Here is an 18,749-nt window from a genome sequence, read left to right as displayed (position 1 = left end):
AGTGGTGCTATAGGAAGTCAGTGCAACAAAACTAATTTTGCAGTGATAGAGATTGTTGGGGGTCATGTGCGGTTTGGAATCTGAATGGGAGTCTGCCTGTAGTTGTGACCTCAGTATGGTGACAAAGGGTGCTTGAGGTGAGCATGGAGTCATGGGGCTAGCTGATTCCAGCCTCTTTCTACACAAAATGCAGCAAATTGAAGATGGTGTTGCATCAAGCTTTCTCTGCTCTCAGAACCTGGCTTGCCTCAACCAGGAAGCTAATGGAGCATTGAACTGGGCATTTGTGACTAATGAGAGAGAGAATGGTCTTCCAAATCTGAGCATCAGTTCCAAGCACAAAGCCTGTTGATCTTGTTACTGCCGCACTTAAATTGCCAATTCTGGGCAATTCCTCATGTGACTTTCAACAGTCCAATCTGCTTAAATATTGCCTTTTTCACCAGTCTTGAATTTTCTTTTTGCTGCCAAGAAATTAGAATGATCAAAGAAAAAAGCAACAAAAATGCTTTTGCTTTTAAACAACCCAATGATATTCCTCTTCCAAGTTGGTCACAGCGGTGTCCAGCAGATTAGCCTTTTAATTCTCAGAGAATCTCGGGCAAACTTGGAGGATTGGCAATATGGGCGGCACGGTGGCACAGTAGTTAGCACTGCTGCCTCACAGCACCAGAGACCCAGGTTCAATTCCCATCTCGAGCAACTGTCTGTGTGGAGTTTGCCCATTCTCCCCGTGTCTGCATGGATTTCCTCCGGGTGCTCCGGTTTCCTCCCACAGTCCAAAAATGTGCAGGTTAGGTGAATTGGCCATGCTAAATTGCCCGTAGTGTTAGGTGAAGGGGTAAACGTAGGGGAATAGGTCTGGGTGGGTTGCTCTTCGGAGGGTCGGTGTGGACTTGTTGGGCAGAAGGGCCTGTTTCTACACTGTAAGTAATCTAATCTAATCTAATCAAACATGGACTGCAGTCCCTAGCACAGCAGGACATGTATCAGGATAGTGGCCAAAGACAGGGCCCATTTTAAATTAATGCATTGAAAACTGAACTGGCTTTGGAACAGGCACACGTTCATTCAAATCCAGTTTTCGGATGCATAAGAATAACGAGAGATTAATTTTTACTGTTCGATATCTCACTTGCTGCTTCATCCAAGCCAGCAGCTGAAACTCTTGTGCACTTAAAACCTTGCAAGAATTTTCTTTGGCAGTTAAACAAGTGCACTAAAAACCCTTAACACAAGCTAGAAACTAGTCCTGTGTAATTTTGTGGCCTCACAGTGTCACTTCAGTACATGAATATTTTAACTCCGCGCTCAGTAATTACACCATCTTAGCCTTCCACAAATGAACTGTTTTAGGATCTCAGTTAAGTTGCAAATCGGAAGCAGATGTTGAGGGGAAAGCATCAAAATTGCTTCTAATTTCCAATTCACTTCCTATCTCACAGATGGCCTGTGGCTGAGCCAAAACTCCGAAAGGTTTGGTGGCAGGGGGACAGTAAGAGCTATAGGTGTAACATCAGCAGTTTGCTCTTAGGAAAAGGTAAAGTTCCCCAGTTGGCAAAGATTCCCAACAGATCCACCCCTCTGGATAGTACGTAGCTCCTGTACTTAGAGGGCTGCCTCTCAACTGAGGACTATTGACACTGAATGGAAATGTATTCTGCTTTCTCAATAAGAGAGCCAGAGAGAATCAGCCGTTAAGGAGTTAGCTGAGAGTATAAGGAGTGAGGAAGTTGCAGAATGACTGCAGCTGGATGTAGGAGTTTGCACTGTGTCTGCACTGATTGAGAACCTGATGGAGGCATTTTCATTCAAGGGTTCCCAAAGTGAGTGAGATGGTTATTTGAAAAGGATAGTCCACAGCAGACACACTGGAGCAGGACCATTAACGCTGCCTGCACAAGATCCTGCCAATCTGCTGGGGAAAGAAGATGCAAAAAATTGGAAGCCAGGTGCAAACAGTGCGCTGCCTCACCAGTCCCTTCCCACGTCCATCTTCTGCCCCATGTGTAACAGAGCCAGTGGAAGCTGCATCTTTCTGTACAGTCACCCTGAGAGTGGAAGGGTCAGCCTCATCTGCGAAGGGACCGTTGATGATGAGAAGGAAAGATGCGCAGGATGAAGGCAGGAGAACAATACGAGGTGAGGTGAAGCTCATTTGAAGAGTCAGTGCAAACATGATGGGCCAAATTGATTAGTCTCACAACACTAAACGAGATAAATCCTTGGCTTCCAAATCCTTAAATGAGATTTTTGACCTGTTGTAACTTTTAAAAAAAAATCAACTAGAGATAAAAAGCAATTGTTGGAATCCAAGGTGACTGCTTGCCAAGCAGATCAACAGTCAACAAAGAGTTAACTGTTGAGGAACCACTGGCATTAGGGGCAAAATCCAAAGTAATGTGCCACGCGCAGACAGCATTATTCATTCACTTACACCCCTCCATCACACACTTGAATCCCATTCCAATTAAGCTCTGATTGATTAACTGTAGTGCATGTGGCATTTTTAAATATTTTAGACAAAGCAGTGCTTGGAGTGGACATCTATTTAGCAGAATGAGTGTGAAATCATGGATTAGCTGGAGTAGGCCAGAACAGATGTAGAAATGCAGTAAAAACAGAAAGCCATGTAGATTCTCACACCTCTGAGACAATGCCTGACCTGCAACTCACCTCTGTTTCCCTACCTTGGCTGTATATCCCTTGAAATAATTAAATTTAATAAAAATTCCAATTTTAAAACTCCGAATTGGCCTTGCGCTCTTGCTGCTGAGACTGAGAGTCCGTGCACTGACAGATGAACCAGCAGTTGCCTCAGTGGTACTTACTTCACTGCTTTCCCACTACAAACTATCACCCCTGATAGCTCTTCAATCACACCCACACCCACACCCACACCCACACTTCCAGGAGGTATTAGGTCAGGAAGGTTTTATGGGGAACCACCAGGACGCGCCCCCCCCCCCCCCAACTTCTAGATTCCTGCTTTTGGTTAGAGAGATCTACAGCATGACAGACCCTTTGGTCCAACTCATCCATTCAATAACATAATGGCTCAGTGGTTAGCACTGCTGCCTCACAGTGCCTGTGTCCCGGGTTCAATTCCACTCTCCGTCAACGGTCTGTGTGGAGTTTCCACATTCTCCCCGTGTCGGCATGGATTTCCTCCAGGTGCTCCGGTTTCCTCCCAAAGTCCAAAGATTTGCAAGTTAGGTGGATTGTCCATAGTGTCCAAGAATGTGTAGGTTAGGTGGGTTAGCTATGGGTTACAGGGATAGGTGGGAGGGGTGGTACGGGGTGGGATGCTGCTCGGAGGGTTGGTGTGGGCTTGGTGGGCCGAATGGCCTGTTTTGACACTGTAGCGATTCTGTGAATGACAGAATTGTTACAGTGTAGGAGGAGGCTATTGTAGACTGTTACTGCACTCTATCCACATCCCGCCTAATATGTGGCACCAAAACCTGACACAGTACTCCAGCTGAGGTCAAACTAGTGTTTTCTATAGGTTCAGCATAACCTCCCTGCTCCAGTAACCACTGTCCCAATAATAAAGCCTAAGATACTGTATGGTTTATTATCTCCATCTATCCTGCAATTGTTAATGACTTATATATCTCTGCATCCCAGTCTCTGTGCCTCCGCACACCCTTCAGAATAGTATTTTATATTCGATACCATCACTCAAAATCTTTTTAATCAAAACGTATCAGCGCTGACTCTTCTGGAACCTCTTGTGCATGTTCCGAAGTGTTGCAGAGTGCAAGGAGATGTTGGTGAAAATTGTGTGTTAGTCTGTGATGCCAACCCAGCCATAGAGCAGAGGATTTCACTGTCCAGCCTCACAAGGGGAGTGCTGTGGGTGTGGCAGGCGTAGGGGTACACATGGGTTGCATCCCAGTAGGAGTTACCACTTTCAGGAATGGGAAAACCGTGGACAGGAAGTTGGAATAAAAATTGATCGGATGGCTCCCAGTTTCCGTTGCATTAAGATGTTTCTTCCAAGTCCATGCCCTCGTGACCAATGATATGTAAATGAGGGTACAGTCCAACAGGAAAATTTGTATCATCTGAACACTTTTAAAATTTTGCCTCCAATTCTAGTTCATGAAAATAACTTAAATGTAAATTAAAAGGAGGACCAAGGGAGCTCTTATTCATTCATGTTGCCTCCGCTCTACTTAGAATCCCTACAGTATGAGAGCAGGCCATTCAGCCCATCAACTCCACACTGACCCTCCGAAGAGCATCCCACCCACCCTGTAACCCTGCATTTCCCATGGCCAATCCACCTTACCTGCACATCTTTGTATTGTGGGAGGAAACCACACAGGCATGAGGAGAATGTGTAACTCCACACAGACAGTCACTCAAGGCTGGGATTGAACCTGGATCCCGGGTGCTGTGAGGCAGCAGTGCTGACCACTGTGCCACCGTGTCTTACCTGGGGGTTCTCAATAAGGGAGTGCAGTGGGAGCTTTACCGTCTTGAAGTTGTTGGACCTGCTCAGGGTGGGTGTGTGTGTTCAGCCCATCAGTGAACAGGAAAGGAAAATAAATGAGATGGAAGAGGGAGAACTGTTGTAATGAACTGAAACTTGAGCAAATGTTGTTGTGTTCCTTGAGGGCTCTGATATGGAGTTGGTGGAGCTCCGTTACTGACACTGAATGCCTGAAGCATCAAGCGTAATGAAAGGCACATTACCAGTCATGCTGGTTTCAGAGATTCAGTGGGTAGAGTTATCATCAGGCAGCTAATGAGCGATTACTCCCATACATTGCACATGTTAAAAAAGAATCACCTTTCTCTGCCTTGCATTAACTAAAGAATTACACACTGATGAAGCTGTAACAGACAAGCTCTTCAATTTCCCTGTACCCCTTCAAAAACATTGTCTTAACTTTCAACCCAGCTGAAGGCAGCTGGACTGTGGCTTCATTCAGAAAGTCAATGACCCTGGATGGAGTCTTGACATCTCCCTAGCCAGAGGCTCACAACAGCAGCATCTCCAATAAACCCTCCTGCATATTTTGACACTATAGCCTTGGAAGCTTTGAGGAGGTGATGCGTGGGGCAGGGTGTCGGGAATATGGATTCTGATGGTACTGGTAATGAAAAGTTGGGGTCCAAGGATTCAAACGGTGGGCTCCATTTGACAGTAGCTGTCTGAGGAATGAAGTAACATTGTTCACACATTGAGAAAGTCAACCTGGGTCAAACCCCAAAGGGGAAAAAGCTGTCTTTGGCAGAGGGAAATGGAAAAAGGGAGGATGTGATGGATGAAGCTGCAGTTACGTTGCCAGTCAAATTCCCCACTGCATTCACAGGAAGGGTGACCAGTAGTGTTGCAGATACATGTGCAGCACAGAAGTTACAGTCACATACAGAGTTGTAGCACCAATCACAGCTGTAGTTATGGAGACACAGTCCCTGATGATGTTACTGACACCAGTGCTATGTGCCAGACATTTTGCCTGATTTTAATTTTACAACCCTCAGCCAGGGGCACTAAAATCCCTGAGTCTGGCTCTGCATGGGTGGCACATTGGCTCAGTGGTTAGCACTGCTGCCTCACAGCACTAAGGTCCTGGGTTCGATTCCCGCCTGTCTGTGTGGAGTTTCTCCATGTGTCTGCTTGGGTTTCCTCCAGGTGCTCCAGTTTCCTCCCACAGTCCAAAGATGTGCGGGTTAGGTGAATCGGTCATGCTAAATTGCCCGTGGTGTTAGGTGCGTTAGTCAGGGGTAAATATCGGGGAATGGGTTTGGGTGGGTTTCTCTTCGGAGGGTCGGTGTGGACTTGTTGGGCTGAAGGGCTGGTTTCCACACTGTAGGGAATCTAATCTAATCATATCATTCAGGCTCAGTTCCACACTCTGGGGTTAGATTTACCAGTCGGGCCATTGAGGAAGTAAATTGTTCTTCTCTCTCTATTCCTGCATTCTGTTCCTCCTCCTTTCTCCGCCCTTCACTTCCCTCTCATTCCAGCCCAATTCAATGCAGCCTCCGTATTTGAACTTTAGCTCAGGAAGCTACATGTTGTGCTGAAGGAGTTGGATCAAATCCTTCACTGGCAGGCGGACCCATTGTGGCACCTGCCATGCCAAGCAGAAATTGTCTCCATTGCACAGAGCTGAGTAAAGCCCTTGTTGGAATGAATCGGAATTCTGTGCATGTCTCACCAGCTCCTCGTCCCTACCTCTCCATCTCCTGGCAAGGGAAGCCAAATAAGGTTCGGTTCCGTTTCAAAATTGCGTGGCTTTGTTCTGCTTTGTCGCCCACAGTCCCCTTACTTCAAGTCGCATTAATGTTTGTGTAAATTTGATTCACAGTTAATTACTGTGGCCTTGTAGAGAGCCGGGCAAGTTGAGACATGGCATGTGATAATTCTCTGCACATTACACGGCGAGCTCCCTGTGGGAGATCACGGAGTCAAGTATTTGAACGCCTGTACTCCATTCCACAGGCTCTCAGTCAGGAATTAACCACATCTGGTGCTGCTTTACCCTCGCTGAGCAGCCCCCTCCCCTCCCCTCCTTCCAGGGGAACACTGAGCATTAGAGAGGGGGAAGGGGCCTCATTGGCTGCAGGCTCCACCTGAGCAGACATCACCCTCCTCCACCCCCACCCCCACCTCAGGGACTGCAGCCACAAACGCCAGCCCCTCTGGGCAATGCCCTGTGCATGTGTCCCTCCTTACTCAGGAAATAAATGGAAGGGGCAGAAAACGAAGCAGTGAATCTGAACTTAAAGCATTGCTGGTTGCTTCTGTGCTCTCTGCCTGCATCAGTGACACTAAACCTGTTGTGATTACCTGATGGATGCAGCTCGAAAATATAAATGTATCAGTTAAAAGGGAAGGGTTAGTCCTCCTCACATTTCGGACATTAACATCTCACGGACAACTGGATAGAACACTCCAGAAGACATGGATCTCTCTCTCTGTCTCTCTCTGTCTGTCTCTCTTTCTCCCTCCTCTCTCTTCTCTCCCTCTCTCCCCCCCCGTCCCCTTCTCTTACACTTCTCTCCCTCTCTGTCACCCTCTACCTCCACCTCTCTCTCCACCCTATTCCCCCCCTCTCTCTCCCCCTTCCCCTCCTCCCACTCTTCCCCCCTTTTTCTCTCTGCCTCTCTCTGTTTCTCTGTCTGTCTCTCTCTCTCTCTCTCTGTCACGTGTATGAATCGGTTAAATACTCCAGTCTTCAATGTGACCACGTACAGCATGAAGTTAGGGGGTGGGGAGCCTGAGAGCAGGGTTTTTACAGGCATTTTGTTTTTTTGTGTGTGTTTTAAAGGAAAAAGCAGTAAGAAATAGAATGGGATCTCTTTAGAATAATCAATTCAGTGCATTCATTCCTTCATATAAACTAAACTGCTTTACTGGTCTCTAATCATGTCTCACCTCGCTAGAATGCTTCTGGGTCTGTCTTTTATAAAGACAGGGGAACACACATGGCGACAAAACAAAGGGTCTTTGTAATGTGCTCTGGGTGCCCTGATTGTTTTCACTGGATTCGAGACGTGAAGGAAAGTCTCCAGATCAGACAGGGCAAATGGTCCATTTACAGGGAGTGACTGGTCGTGTTGAACCATGGAAAACACTTACCACAAATTGGTGAAAATTGTAACAACAGTCTTTTATTCAAAGATCATTTGTCAGAGAAAGCAAAACAGCCTGTAATGAGTTTTAAGCACTGTTTATCTGTCTCAGTGTGTTTAGTTATGATCCTGGTCCATTACTCCAACTTCAATCAGAGTTGGTTGAAGCTCTGAGAGGATTAACTACCTGGTTTGGTTCTGGATTAAAAGATATGGTGCTGACTGATGTATCTCTCACTGGTATCATCACATCCTGTCTGAATGAGCTGTTGTAAAGTTTTCCCTATTACTATAATTTTCCCCTCACTTTCTTCCCATCTCCTGATGGCTGACTCTATCCTCCACGCAACCAAATATTTACCCACGTGACCCTCTGCTGCTGCTGGTGTTGTTGTGGGTTTCACCTCCAGCAGTGTGTCCTGGCTTTGTTTATATCACCTCCTGTAACATAAAAAACTGCGACCTGAGTAATGTGATATTGAAGAATCCAACCAATACTCGACATTGTGAGTTTTGCACTCACATTGCTAATGTTTTGAGGAACCGAACAGAAAGCCTCTCCACACTTACGTCATTGCCTTGTTTTCAGCTCGCAATTTGCCATTGTGCTGCCATTTTCATGTCTGCTCCCAGCATCCTGTCCGACAGTTCTGAGTCACATTGTGTTCTCTTCATGTTGTTCATTATTGAGTGCTTGTCATCATTGATTATTGCAATCCTCCACCAATGCGTAACAAATGTAGTGCTAAGAGAAAGCACTGCAGTATTAAGCTAAATATTAAATTAGAAGTGATAAATGTAATCTAAAAGATAAGCATGTGGTCATTATTGGACATTGTTTGTAATGTCCCGCAACGCATGATTGTAAAGAACACTGATGGAATCGAATAGAAAGCAAAGTGTGTTTTAAAGCATTTAGAGGTTAGGATAGCACAATAAGCAAATGTTATCATGGGGGAATAAGGTGGAATGATCACTGGCGCTATGAATCGAGGATCTCCATAACAATAACACGCCGACCAGCTTATTCCTCTTTCTGGAGAAGGCTCTGCGCTCCTGAGAAAGGAGATGGGAGAGGATGATGCAGTGAAAGAGTAACCATTCAAAGCTGCCCTCAGACTATTTTACAGGTTTCAGACACTATACAGTTTTCATAACATTTAAAATGCAGGGGGAGTCAGCCAGTCTGACGTGGATCTGCAGAAGCATTTCTGGAAAAACTTAAGGGGATCACAGAGGAAGGTGGGTTTGATCCTAGCCAGGTGTTTAATGTTGATGAAACTGGCTTCCATTTGAAACGTGTGCCTCTAGGACACATGTTTCTGGAAGCAAGAAGGCTTCAAGGCCTCAAAGGATTCTCCTTTGTAGGAAGCCTACTCCAATGGCGATATAAAACGTAAGCCATTACTTGTGTATAGGCAGGACAATGAGAAACATTGTAAAATTCCAGCTTCTTGGAAAATGAACTTTTCAGTGCAGGGCCTGTATGGCAAAGCAGACTTTCCATCAGGAATTAGTGGATTATTTTCTACCAGAAGCCAAAAAGTACCCTGAGGGAAATAATCCTAATCTCAAGATCTATCTGTGCCCCATGACCTGGATCTGGAACCATTATATCCAATGATCAGAGTGCTTTTTATAGCACCAAGAGTCACGTGGCTTTGTGCAGCCAATGGACACTGGTGTCATTGCACGCTTGAAGCCTGTTGTTTGAGGAAAACATTCCACAATCTGATACATGAGACTGAAGGCAATGACAAACCTACAGTCCAGGAATTCTGGAGAAATTCCAACATTTTTGGACGTGACTTCGTTAATTGATTCTTTCTGGGATGAATGGTTTGTGGAAGAAAGCCCATCCTAATGCAGGCCACTACTTTGAGGGGTTCAGTGATGCATCATGTATACGTGGTGAAATCATGCAACAAGCAAAGGAAGTGGGCTTCCACAAAGTAGGAGAAAATTATGTTGACCAACAATTGGAACTGCGTGGTACACCTCTAAGATGTTGCTGAATTAAATAAAACATACCTTTTGAGGGAGAATGTTTGGATGATGATGATGAAGAAAACAATATTTTTCCCAACAGAGAGACCTCACGTATCCTGAGCTCCGAAATATGTTTGAGCACTGAAACTGCAATCAGCATTATCCAAAATCACTGCACTCTCGCTTGGATCATTCTGGCAAGCCAGCATGAAATGTTCAAGATTCTTCGGCATGCTACCACGAAATGTTTAAAATGCAAAACTGCATGTAGGGAGGCAAAGAATCCTGGGTTCTTTCTTGTAAAAGTAACACCAGGCATGGATGAAACTGGAGCAGTACCTTCAGACATACTACTGGGGGAACATGTTGAGGTTACATCTTTTGCAGAGCGAGAGAGAGTGTAGTTCTGGGGCAGAGTGATGTCAGTGACATTGAGATGGCAATTGATGACCCTCTGTATCTCCAACTCTGCCAATACCCCTCTTAAAAATCATAGATTAGATTAGATTCCCTACAATGTGGAAACAGGCCCTTCGGCCCAACAAGTCCACACCGACCCTCCGAAGAGCAACCCACCCAGACCCATTCCCCTACATTCACCCCTGACTAATGCACCTAACACTACAGACAATTTAGCTAGTTCACCTGACCTGCACATCTTTGTGACTGTGGGAGGAAACCAGAGCACCCAGAGGAAACCCACGCAGACACAGGGAGAATGTGCAAACACCACACACACAGTTGCCCGAGGCGGGAATTGAACCCAGGTTCCCTGGCACTGTGAGGCAGCAGTGCTAACCACTGAGCCATCGTGGTCACTTCCTCGATCAGCGAGTGAGAATGAGCTACATAGTTGTTTGTCTCTGGTTGAGAGGCTGTGAAGACACTGACAGGGAGGGGAAGGGGATGCTTTAAACAAAAGCAAGATGGTGTTCAGGTCAGTCATAAATTGTTTGGCCAATTGTCCTTTTCCTGCTCTTAAAACATTGAGTAAGAAACAGTCCAGCCAGCCTTGTGTTTGTCTGAGACCAGTGCAATTATTTTGTCAGGGCACTAATCCTTTGGTGTACTTTTACAAATGCAAAACCTGATGGAAAGGCTGAAAGGTTGGGTCCTCAAAAGGAACTGTGTCTGGCTGTATGTTGTACCATCTTGGAGGGCAGGGCTTTACTGCACTGATAGTCCACCCTTCCTGGTCTCACTCGGTTTTGACTCTGGTCATTTGCGGTAATGCTTCCCTCGAGCATGTAGGGGATCTAGGTCAAAGTTAGTGCTTGACCCAGCCGCATCCCATTTTCCTCTTATTTGGCTCAACAAGGGATCCCACAGCCATGAAAGGGACTTAGCTCCTCCCTTTGACCTGAAAGAGGTACTGGAGAGGGAGCCACATCAGAAAGGCTTTCCACAGAACTTGCTCCAACCCCTTGGTATTCTAGCTGAGGTTCTGAAGGAGGGTGTTGGCACGATTTCTAGATCCCCAGCCTTTGATATGCCTGAGCTGGGAGTTTTTAATGGGGCAGTGCAGTGCGGAGGGAGTCTTACTGTTAACTTGAGCTGCACTCTCATTGACCTGATCGATGCTGAAAGAGACATGTTCTATTTTCCCCTCAGTGTTGTTGTTCCTCAATTTAAACACACAGCTTGCTAGAAATTGGTGAGTCAGGGAATTCCAGGGAGGTATGGGGTGGGCACAGTGGCTCAGTGTTTAGCACTGCTGTCTCACAGGACCAGGGACCCGGGTTCGAATCCAGCTATCTGTGTGGAGTTTGCACATTCTCCCCATGTCTACATGGTTTTCCTCCGGGTGCTCTGGTTTCCTCCCATAGTCCAAAGATGTGCCGGTTGGGTGGATTGGCCATGCTAAATTGCCCGTAGTGTCCAGGGATGTCCAGATTAATTGGATTGGTCATGGGAAATACAGGGTTACAGGGACAGAGTAGGGGTTTGTTCAGGGTGGGCTGTTCTTTGGAGAGTTGGTATGGGCTGAATGGCCTGCTTCCACACTGTAGGAATTCTGTAATATCCTTATTAAACATTTTAATTGACATGTATGCCTGTGGCCACACAGAACAGAAGTAGGGGCATGTACCTGCCTCATTGTAACTCTGCTGCATTACTCACAGGCTGTTTAATAGCTGGAAGGAGAAAATGACAGTGAGAATGATTTTCTTTTCTCCCAACTATGTTTGACTAATTTCTGGCTATTACTGACAAAATGTACCATTCAAGGACATATGCATTATTGAGTAGATGGGAAAACTCAACGGGGGACTGGTAATTGCTAAAGTGGAGCCGAGCAGCTCTCTGAAAGACAGCTTGCTAGTTCAGTGCCTGACTGATGGCGAGCTCACTGTACAGGGCAGGCTGCTACCCTTACTGAGGGAAACTGGCTTGGGTCGGATTGCTGCGAGTTGGGGGAGACATTTGTTAAATAACTCGGAGACAGAATTCCTTGCTTCTCACTTTTCAGTCTATAATCCCTTGGCTAAAGCAGTACTGAAAATTGTTTTCCCCTAAATCTTTCTCTTTTTTTGAAGGAATATAATGGCTTGCATCTAAAGTTTAACCCTTTTTGTGAAAGCCTTGTATTTCTGGGTGACCTCAGGGAATCTCAGAGGATCTAACAGCAGATGTTGGATGATATATCATCAAATATGAAATGCAGCAGCCATTTTGAGTGCTGTGAGATCGCAGAAACTGTGATGTGTTAGTGACCCGGTTTTGGCGATGTTAGCCAAGGGGTAAGTCTTGGCCGTGTCAGCAAGGACGCTTCCCTGTCCTTCTTTGACATAGCGCCATCAGGCTATTTGTTGTTTAGTTATAAAGTTGGCACCTCTGACAGTGCAACACTGCCACAGTACTGCACTGGAATCAGCCTTCATTCTGTGTTCAAATCTCAGAACTGGCATTGAGCCAACCAGCACAAGTGAGTGTCTCCTGACTGGCACCATCTCTCTTAGATGGTTGGCCACGTACATCGTAGAGAAATTTTGAGTGTTTCTGTTTTGTTTGTCTCAATCTTGTCCAATTCGTTTCCCCCCCCTCCACCCCAAACAGAACTCGTCTTGCTTCAAGGCATGTTTTTGTTTTGTATCTTACATTTGCTAACTTGTACTGGTCAGTGATAAAATGTAAGCTAAACATCACAGGTTAGTAATGATGGGTGACAGACCAAAAACAATCCTTTTGTGTTCAGTTGACCCTTCAGCTTTCCAGTGCTCCTAGCTGAGCCCCAGTAAATGGCAGTTCTAATAGCTCTGTTCTTTCTGCATTGACACTACTGGAACGTGCCTTTGGTGTTTTGAACCTCATGCATATCAGCATTTCCCATTTTCCCATCATTGGACTGCTCAGCTGTGACAGGCTGAGATTCACATGTTGGGTGGTTTCCATAGAAATGGGCCACATGGTTTGCAAACTGCAGCAAAATGGAACTGGTTAAACCCATGGTTTTTTTTTAAACCTCTTGAACGCTGCACTACTATTTTCTGTCTGTCTGCTGGAGGCCACTGAATTTGGTTCCCCCAGATGAATCTCCATGCACCTCGACCACTGAATGGTGACCAGCAGAGTTTTGTTTACTTTATTCATTCATGGGATGGCGGTATCGCTGCCTGGGCCTAGTTGTCCTTGAGAAGTTGGTGGTGAGCTGTCTTCTTGAACCACTGCAGCCCCTGTGATGTATGTGGACCCACAATGCCCTTAGGGAGGAGGTCAGTCCAGGGGTTGGACCCAGCCACACTGAACGAACAGTGAAAAACTTACAAGTCGGGATACCGTGTGGCTTGGAGGGGAACTTGAAGGTGGTGGTGTTCCCGTGTATCTGCTGCTCTTGTTCTTCTAGATTAGAATTATAAAATTTTACACACCGAAGAAGGTCATTTAGCCTGCTGTGTCTGTACTACTCCTTAAAGAGCTACCCAGGTGTGCTTCTCTTCTGCCCCGTCTCCACTGCCCCCTAACTTCATTCTTTTCAAATCTACATCCAGCTTGCTTTTGGAACCTCCTGTGGAATCCTCCTCCAGCATACTCCCCGGCAGCACGTTCCAAATCCTAGTAGCTCTCTGAATAGAGAGGTCTCTGCTCATCTCACTCCTAGCTTTCTTGCTGGTAATTTTGAAATTATAGCTCCTAGTTAATGGCATACCACCTCACGGAAACCCAATATCCTCCTTAACTCTGTCAAAATTGTTCACAATTTTGAACGCCTTGATTAGGTCACCTCTTATTCTTCTCTGTTCCAAAGAGAATAAGCCCAATTTATTTACCTCTAATCTTTCCAATATCTAAAATCCCTCATTCCTGGTATCATTGTAGTAAATCTCCCTCATACTTTCTTGAGAGCTTTAACATTCTTTCTTGAATCAGGTGCTCAGAACTGAACACAATACTCCAAATGTGGTCTGACTAATGATTTGTGACATGGGGATTGTAGATTTGGAAGGTGCTGTCAAAGGAACCTTGATGCATTTCTGCAATGTTTTCTAGATGAATTACGCTGCTGCTACTGAGTGTCAGTGGTGGTTGGAGTGAATGTTTGTGGATGTGGTGCCATGATGCCCTAGTTGGTGCGAAGATTTATGATTGTGGTTGGAGCTGCCCTCATCCAGGCAAATGGGGAGTATTCCATCACACTCCCAACATAGAAACATGAAAACAGAAACTAGGACTGAGAGGGTAGGCCATTGAACCCCTTGAGCCTGTGCACTGTACAGTACAATCATGGCTGATCATTCATCTCAATACCATATTTCTACTTTCTCCCCGTGGTCCTGGGTGGCTTTAAAATCTTTAAAATGTATGTATTTCTTTGTTGACTATATTTGATGATATTTTGAGGTATAAAGTTCCACAGGTTCACTCGTCTTTGAGTGAAGAACTGTTTCCTCATCTCAGGCCTTAATGTTCCATTCCTATTCCTGAGACTGTGGCCCTTGGTTGTAAACTCCCTAACCACAGAAAACACAATCTCTTTCCCTATCCAGCCCCATTAGAATTTTATTCATTTCAATCCGAACTCCTCTCATCTTTTTAAATTCTAGTAAATACAGGCCCAGAATTGACCCAATTTCTCCTGTCATTCCCGGTATCAACTGAGTAAACCCCTGCTGCACTCCCTCTGTAGCAAGTCTATCCTTTATTAGATGGACCAAGACTCCATGTGTGTGGTCACATCAAGGCTCTCTCTATCTGTGGTAAAACATTCCAAATTTTTGTAGATGTTGGATCAACTTTGAAGAGTCAGGAGGTGAGGTATTCATTGCAGGATTCCTAGCTTCTGACCTGCTTTTGGAGCCACAGTGTTTACGTGGCTCGTTCGATTCAGGTTTTGGTTAAAGGTAGCTCCAAGGATGCTGCTAATGCTGAGGAGCCATTGTTCTATCTCTTTGGATCCCACCTACTGCCTGTCAGATGTTGTGGGCAGCAGTGTGTACGGGCAGACTGACCACCCCCCCCCCCCACTGTGGATAGTGAGCCTGTCAACTTCACTTCATCTCAGACACACCATTTAAAATCTAATGGAGCAGATAGTCTGGAGAAACCACATCATCAAGTCCAGTGTCAGTGTCCCCTGTGTCAAGGAGAGGTGTTGGTTTGATTAATGGAGTGGGAGGGAGTATGGAGTCCTGAGGCACATTTCCATCTGTCTGTCTGTTGTTTGCTGTCTCTGTGCAGCTGCAGGCCATTGCTGATGGAGTTATTAGATTAGATTCCCTACAGTATGGAAACAGGCCCTTCAACCCAACAAATCCACACTGACCCCCCCCGAAGAGTAACCATCCCTACCCTATATTTACTCCTGACTAATGCACCTAACACTGTGGGCAATTTAGCATGGCCAATTCACCTAACCTGCACATCTTTGGACTGTTGGGGGAAACCGGAGCATCCAGAGGAAACCCTCGCTGACATGGGGAGAATGTGCAAACTCAACACAGACAGTCATCTGAGGGTGTAACTGAACCTAGATCCCAGGCAGCAGTGCTAACCATTGAGCCACCGTGCCACCCCATTCTATGTCATTCTTGATTTATTCCTATAAACGTGATTTTAAAAAAAAATGTACACACAATACACCTGCAATGAATGGACCAACTTTGAGTTGAATCATACGTTTTATTATTCAGTGCGTGCATCGTCACAAAGCCAAGTGATAGCCTTTTCAGTGGGTAGATCAGCTTTTTAAAGCCTCCTTTGTGGGTCTGTCAGAGGACACTCGTTGCTAATGTGAGTCATTGTTTGGGCTGCACCACAGCTGCAGCCTGGATGGTCTTGGTAACTCCACTTCCCCGAGAGCTCGGCTTGTCTGGAAATGGTTTGAGGTGGCCCAGAACTCATTAAATGTTGTGCAATTGAATAAAGGACAGTGCCCAGCTTATGTGATGTCTATTGTACCAATGTAATCTGTAACAAGTCACTAATATGCAGTAAACTACATCTTGTTATCTTGAAGGGTGTCTTCTGTTGAGACAGGAAGTAGTTTTCCTTTAACACCTAAGAGTAACTGCCCTGTAGTTTGCTACACTCACAGACAATGATGGCAGTAAACTTCATGAGCAGTAACTCATACAGTGTAGTGAGTTGGCATGTTCATACATACCCCTCCCTCACTGATATATAGCCCACACTGTGTGGTTACTTTTTACAGTGCTGTAAATCCTCTAGCCTCATAATCTTTTGGACTTCATGAGAATCTTTTCCCCATGGCAGACATGTCTAAGACCAGAGCTTCAGGTGAGGAATAAGTGCTTTAGAGGAGATCTGAGAGAACTTCTTTTTTCACCCAGAGCATGTTAGAAATAGGGAACGTGTTGCCTGAGAGGTTGGTGGAGACATTTATGAAGCATTGGAATGAGCATTTAATGTTTCAGGGCATAGTATGGACCAAGTGCAGGTAAATGGGATTAGTGTAGCTTGGTGATTGTTGTTTGGCATAGACATGGTGGGCCAAAGGGCCTGTCTCTATGCTGCAGGACACTATTTTGGCAGCAATTGAGGGGAGAAATGGTTGATAAATATTAATGAAAGGATGTAGCTATGTGGAGAATGGAAGGTGATGGGTAGGGTGCTTCTTTATTTAGTTCTTACACACGTGTTCCTCAGCTGGGCCTAGAGGAAGCAGGAGTGGACAGTAACGTGTACGCCATCCACCTCCAATACCCCTGGAAGGCAGTGCTGGCTAAGGAGCCCACTGTGGTTGACATTCTGTTTTCTCATGTTTTAATGGTCTTGTTCAGATATGCTGCCAGAGGTGCTCTGACATTTTGGAAACTGCTGTAAAGCTTTTACTTTGCTGTTGAGGGTAGTCTAAGGTCAGAATAAAACAGCAAAGTAAATAAGGACCCAGTAGTGCTGCTGGGAGTGGCAGAACTTCTATACACCAGAATGTTACATTATTCTTACAGGCAACCCAAGTTTTTGAACCACATCGGGCTGTGCAGGGATTTACGTAGTTCAGCTATGATTTTACTTCTAAGTTAATTTTGTAATAACTGGGTGTAATCGACCACCGTCTCTCTGCTTTTATTCTCTCCGCGCTCTCTTCCTGAAGGGGTGGTGAAGGGTTTTCTGCGCTGACCTTTGTCATAGCAACGAGGCCTATCCAGAGATTTGAAACTGAGCCTGAGGGAGTACGTAGTCTGGTGGCAGCTCAGCAAAGACTAGATGAGTCTGTGATTTCTGTTAGGTCATCCCTTCATAAATGATAGCCATGTTTCAAGAAACAATCTTGTCTCATTTTCATGTTCCTTTAGTGGAGGGGCAGCTGAGAGAGCCACAGACGACTTCATCATGCATTGACAGAAATTGGAATTAGCTTTATTGTCAGGTGTACTCAAATGAGTACAGTAAAAAGTTTACAAGTCACCACCTTGGTGCCATTTTAGGCACAAAGATGCCTAAGTAAAGATTATTAGGGAAAAAAGAATTAGAATAAAGAAAGGAAAAAGTTCAGAATAACAGGCCACACTGACACCTAGCCTCTAGTCTGTGCCAGACCTTGACTCCGAACTGCACTGGGCTCCACCTTAAGACTCACTAGGCTGGGAGACCACTCTGGAATCCTCTCAAGACCAAAAGAAATACCTCACAGCCAAGTTGTTGGACATCAGTGCAAACTCCTATTTAAGTGAAAATACCTATTAATTTGGGGAAAAAAAATTGAGCCGTAAAATTCTTGTTTTTACCAATTTTGGAAATGGACGACTTTGTCTACAATTGAGTTCGTAATGTAGGAGGACCTAACTGTTCCACAGAGCACAGGGCATGTGGGAGACTGGCAGTGAGAGACCAGGGATGCTCAGGTCCATCAAGCAGGGTGCTTTGTCTGACTTTGTTCCAGTATTTGAGCACTCACCTCTTCCTGTTTCTCTCCGTGGTCTCCTGAAGGCAGTGAAGCGTCTTGGTCATCCTCAACCATGAGTGAAGGCTGGACTATTGGACAACAGGGAGGATCACAGTCTCGAGCTCACCTGATGTGCTCTTCCATCGATGTGGCAGGGCAGCAAACAGGAGACAGTAGTTTTTCCTCTCCTTTTATAATCTAGCGGTGCTGAAGGCCTACCCCACAGAGCCCTACTTTGGTTAAAAACTATTTCATGTCATGTAGAAGCTGAATTTGGTCATCAGTACCTCCCCTTGAAGCTCACTTGCCTTGTCGCCTCACGAGGGTAAAATATCCAGTGTCTCTCTCTGATTTTTGGCTTTTTACCTTGATCTCCTGTGGTAAACGAGACTCTGATTTTATCTGCTGTTTCATCCCCCACCTCACCAAACCAACAAACATATTCAATGTAAGATCTACGCAAAAAGCATAAATTAAGAATACTTTTTTTAAACAAGGGCTTGTTGGGTTTCGGAATATTTTATCAGAAGCAGTCAGGGAATGCTGATTCCTTTTATGAAGGAAAATACTGCCAATAAAATATAGCAATAAGAAGCATTTGAATCAAAACATGGAGAAATCTAAAAGTGATGACAGTGAGTCTGTAACTCCTTCATCGGGTCAGTACGGCTCTGATGGGCAGATCCACCTCATTCAGCGCTGATTTGATATTGAATGCTGTTTATTTAATCGTTTAGGACAAAAAGTGATTCCTGCCAACAGCATGTGTGGAGTGCTGGGTAAATCAGAGCTCCAGCAAGGTTTGTGGGGTATATGAGGG

General features: G+C 45.3%; 1 protein-coding gene across 7 annotated transcripts in view; it reads left to right on the top strand.

Moving 5' to 3' along the window:
• The window catches only part of LOC122540243 (kazrin-like), a 719,824-nt gene that overhangs the window by 374,924 nt on the left and 326,151 nt on the right, over positions 1-18,749 (top strand). The window lies entirely within an intron of this gene.

Source organism: Chiloscyllium plagiosum, unplaced genomic scaffold, assembly GCF_037043375.1.
Source record: "Chiloscyllium plagiosum isolate Xiang-an unplaced genomic scaffold, Cpla_swu_hap1 HiC_scaffold_37, whole genome shotgun sequence".
NCBI classification, from domain to species: Eukaryota; Metazoa; Chordata; class Chondrichthyes; order Orectolobiformes; family Hemiscylliidae; genus Chiloscyllium; species Chiloscyllium plagiosum.
This window is presented reverse-complemented; position numbering and strand designations above follow the sequence as displayed.